This window comes from Dermacentor albipictus, chromosome 6, assembly GCF_038994185.2.
Source record: "Dermacentor albipictus isolate Rhodes 1998 colony chromosome 6, USDA_Dalb.pri_finalv2, whole genome shotgun sequence".
NCBI classification, from domain to species: Eukaryota; Metazoa; Arthropoda; class Arachnida; order Ixodida; family Ixodidae; genus Dermacentor; species Dermacentor albipictus.
This window is the reverse complement of record NC_091826.1, coordinates 50,363,913-50,368,790: the sequence shown is the minus strand read 5'-3', so window position 1 is coordinate 50,368,790 and position 4,878 is coordinate 50,363,913. Positions and strand designations below refer to the sequence as shown.

The window sequence follows — 4,878 nt, the reverse complement described above, 5'->3', positions numbered from 1 at the left end:
TACAAACCGGTAAGTTGTAAGTGGTGCTGGTGTTAGGGCAGCCCTTGCCGAGTACTTTGGCCATCGTGAGCAACTCATACAGTGCTGCATGCATATAAATGACCCTGGACTTTTCAGTAAGGCTTCAGGTGAGCCTAGTTATAACATATTTCGGCTTACTGTGCTAACTTTCGCACAAAACCTGTGTGTAATTTCCCTTGTATTTAACCAGAGCAGCAAGCTAAAACAGGCTCACCTTTTTTTAAATGCGAAGCATTTCTTTGCGAACATTTGCCCCTTTGACAGTATTTAGCCACCTACGCCTTGGTGCTCTCATTGCCGTTTCGTTAAGTTTGTATGTACCAAAATTGGCATACTATGACAAGAGTATGACGAACATAAAGGATATAGGTCATGATATGCGTGTAATGTAAGCCATAAAGGGCCGCCTACGTCTCGGTGCTCTCATGGTCGTTTCGTTAACTTGGTAGGCTCCCCGCACACTGTTTCGCATAACATCAATTCCCGCAGGGCGTGGGAACTGCCTATCTTTTTCTGACAAGTTGCACTCTGCCCTTTTTCCTCAGTTATCACTTTTACTCACTCGGTGACATTTGCTATTGCTGCAGTGGCTGTAACGGCTGAAAGAACCATAACAGATGTTTCCCCACACTATCGCCAACCCCTTTGTCGTTGTGGGATTGCGAGGCGACGCCATGTCCTAGGGCACGGAGTCGACACACACACATACAGAAGTCGTTTACTAAATACGGCGAGCGTACGTCTTCCATTTGCGCGGGTTCTGAGCGTGCCCTGCGAGTCACGTTGCATGTACAGTCGAGAGCAAAAGTCTAGAGACCACGGCATCATCAAAAGATCAATTTCTTGTAGCATAGCAGTGCAACGTGAAATTGATTTAACGCACGGCGCTGGTCAAACGGGCACACGTAGGCTGCACTACTTGATTTTAGCGCTTCAGCGATGGAAATCGCTGTTGGTGTTTCGAAGCAGCTGTTGAAGCAGAACTTCATGCTTTTGGAGCAGAAAAAAATGCTACGGAGCAGGGAAACCATATGAGAAAAACAGTATACATTAAAAATATCTGCATTTATTGCAAATCACATTCCACAGATTCAGTTTACTAAAGAACATAAAATGAACACTTAAATTCTCAAGGCATACGGGACAGTTTTTCTTTTGCACATTATAACAGTGTCACAGGAATATTTATTATCACAATGAAAATACAACGTCACAGATTATTCAGCACTAAAAATGCAACTCAATATCACCGTGAAATTTATCAGCGAGCCACTAAATTGAAATCTGTACTTCTAGACTGCACTTTATTTGATTCTTTAGGCCTGTAAAGGTGCTACAAAATTTGCTATGTGCACTTTGTGCGAATTGCATTGATTCATATCCAGCAAAGTAGGATCTACGTCCTCATTTAAACGTTTCTTCAACGTCAACATGACATTGGGCCCATCACTGCAAATGTAAAGCATGTTTCTCTGAGGCAAAGTTTGGATATTTTACACGCGCTAGAATGATACCTGCTGTTGCATAGCCCAAGTGAAAGGAGTGCAGATCCTGAACTACAACACGTTTTTGTGCACCGAAAAGGTGTGTGACGATGACGTCCAGCTGTTGGCAGCATTCTGGGAGGGGTGTTTCAGCATTCAACATCGTGTAATGTTACGTGTTTGCCTTGTTAAGTTCGCATGACTGCTTTCTTAGGGTAGGGTCCTAAACCATCCGATATTATGCGAAAAATCTTATTTCGCCCACACTGGAACTCTCCGGCAATTTTGGAGTAAGGGGACATCAACGGCATAATCCATGTGGCTGCATCCCAGAATGAATAGGTATCCAGACATGGAAACTCGAAGTTCAAAATATGCTTCCGTTCGAGAAGCGCGGTCCACTTCTGAGAGTCCTGGTCCAGATGAGAACATGACTACAGTTGAATTTGACTGTAGCAGGGTTCTTAAGGATCGCCAGCACATTCCTTTGTTGGTTGCAGACATTCAATGTGGCGCTTATTCGCAGCGTGACGCGGTTACTCCGTGCTGTGAACAGCTAATGACTGCGTCGCAGAAGATGCACAAGGTTTCTTTGATGCCTCCGGCGCAGTAACTAGTGATGGTTTCTCCACTGGCTTCAACCTCGCTGAGAACTTGTACATTATAAAATTTGCTGTGACGACCTGAAAAGAAACGGTTACTGAGATTATAAGAGCTGATAACGCAACCACACGAAGTCTCCTTATAGACTTAACGCATTAATAGCTAAGCGATAATAAATTTTTAGAAAATTTCTACGACATTCCTAAGAAATGTTCGCGTTTCGGGGAACTTGGACCACCCAGGGTCCGGCGCTAAATGCGAAGATAGCGAAGAAATAAGAAAATAGTGGGGCGAGCATACACACGAAGAACTACACGTCTATATTTGCCTTTCGGTTTTCGCCTCCACAACGAACGCACGGCGTGCCCAGAGCATTCGAAGGGCGAACTATGGAAAGCGGGGTTCGGGGCATGCACTCGTCGAGCAGCTGCTCTTTCGCTCAGCGCGGGGCCCGAAGTAGTAGCGCTTCAGACATGACCACTGGAAACACGAATAAAAATAACAAATGCGCGCAATTATCCCGAGCTGCTTCCTATGGAACTCACATTGCTGCCGTTGGCTTTACCAGGTGTATAATCGGAATGATACAACAAGTTGTCAGACGCGCGCTTCGGTTAGCGCAGGCGAGCGTCTGCGTCTAAGGCACGTGGTCTAAGGTAACCATCGGCTACTTTCCGCTGTTCTCGAGATTCATTCAGGCCCATACGCACGGACGTTCGGCTAACTTGGACAATTTTCGTGGTTCCGTGGAATCAGCACGAATTAGATTTTACTGGTTGTGCTTGCAGAAGCTACGTAGAGGGTGACAGTTCAACACGAGTGCTGTCAGCGGCAAACAGCACGCCATAGAATCGCGCGCCCACACTAAGCTGCGTGAATATATGCAACGTCATATACACCGCAAATTGTTGTCAAGGCAGAAAACGAACTGTAAACAGCGAGAGCGGTAAACAGCGTATAATTTTGCACGCGCTATCCATGCCCGCGTGGTTGAAACAATAGATGCCCACGACAACACGTATTAAAGGCTTACCTTTAGGCTTCGAAAGGGCCATTGCGGTTTAAAGCCAGGCGTGCAGGGACCCACACAAGTCGGCAAACTCCTGCGCTTCAGCGTCTTTGCGCACTTAAATGCGGCCCCGATGCGATCACAAGGAAGTCGAGCGTGCTGCTATCACCGCAGGTACCGCTCGGCTTGGTTGCAAAGATATCATACCAAAAGTTTTGGAACTATTACAACCCCGCATATTGTGTGAATGTGAGAGGTTACGCCGCTCATGTGCGCCTTCGCACAGGCGTGAGGCAACTTACGCGAAAAGGCGCAATTCGGCGCAGCATGTATCAGTATTTCTATTTCGACGCAAAATGGTGCACATAGCGCGGCACTTATCTTTGGCTAGGCTGCGAAGAAACATGTTTATCAGCACTTTTGGTCCCAAAAGCTTTTGCTCTAAACTGTACATGCAATAATCTAGACGTGTCTATGATTTCTACCTCGGCGCCGGGTGTATGGGACTGCACGTTGAATGGAACAGTGTTCACTGGCTATATATTCTGTATCACATATCGCGAAGCCTCGATCCTATGACGAGCATGCTGCATGTGTGTATATTATGCGGTGGGCGCTGTCACTCATGACTGACTTAGTCCGTTTGAGGTGTTTCTTGACTTGTGATTTTTGCTGCTCCGAATTCGTATTCCTTGACAATGGTCTGTTAGCTGAATGTGGTCCCGAGGCGGAGAGCACAGTAGAGGCAGTGGAATGTACGCATCGCGGAAATTCGCAACGAGCGCAATGAACGCAAGTTCACCGTTGAAGTGGAATCTGAAGGGGAACTGCCGTTCCTGGACACCCTTGTCAAGGTGTTTAGGAAGCACACTCACACGGGCCGCTATACCTAAACTACAAATCGGTGCACCCTGCTTCGCAAAAGAGGTCTGTTGTCGGCTCTCTTCTTCGTCGGGCAAAAAACGTGTGCACAACAGCGGAAGACCGCATGGCGGACAATGCACTTGTGCGGAGGGAATTAATGGCTTGTGGATACCCTGAGTTCGTCATTGACTCAGTAGGGTGCCAGCTGGCTCGCACAGTACCCACTCAGCCTGGACCCACCAAAAGAGGGGCTTCGATTCCGTACGTCCCCGGCATAAGCGAGACTCTTGCACGCGTCCTGTAGTCATATGACGCGCAGGCTGCGCACATGCCCTCCAGGAAACTTAGACACGAGCTCGTGCATGTGAAATACCCTTTGGAAAAGGACAAGTTCCCAGGCGTGGTGTCCGTCATTCCGTGTGCGAACTGTCGGTATGTCTACGTCGGTGAAACCGGCAACTTCAAAACAAGACTTAACACATGAACAGTGGCGTAGCAACAGGGGGGGGGGGGGGGGGGGAACCGTGGGCCCCGGGTGCAAAGGGCCAGTAAGGGGGCGGGGTGTCATATACGTCTGAAGACACCTCTCTTTCCACCGGCTACACCCGGGGAGGGGGGGTGACAGAAGACCTATGGGCCCCGGGTGCCAGACGACCTAGCTACGCCACTGCACATGAATGACGTCCAGAAACGACACGTTGCATCAAATGCCTTGGCCGAACACTGCGCAGCCACATCACATAAGATTAACTGGGAGAAATCTCGCGTGATTGCCAAGGAACGAAATCATTCTTCGCGTCTTTATCTAGAGTCCCTAATCATCCAAACCACGGTGCACACTCTTAATCGCAACGAAGGCAATCTGCCGCCCATGTATGCCAGGTGCCTTAATCATGT

At 48.1% G+C, this 4,878-nt stretch overlaps 1 long non-coding RNA gene across 1 annotated transcript; it reads right to left on the bottom strand.

Annotated features, from left to right (window-relative positions):
- Positions 1-1,164: 1,164 nt before the first annotated feature.
- On the bottom strand, positions 1,165-3,899 carry LOC135918682 (uncharacterized). The gene is made up of 2 exons (XR_010569732.1): positions 3,142-3,899; positions 1,165-2,188 (listed from the first exon to the last, which is right to left on the bottom strand). It is a non-coding gene; the product is annotated as an uncharacterized lncRNA (long non-coding RNA).
- Positions 3,900-4,878: the final 979 nt, after the last annotated feature.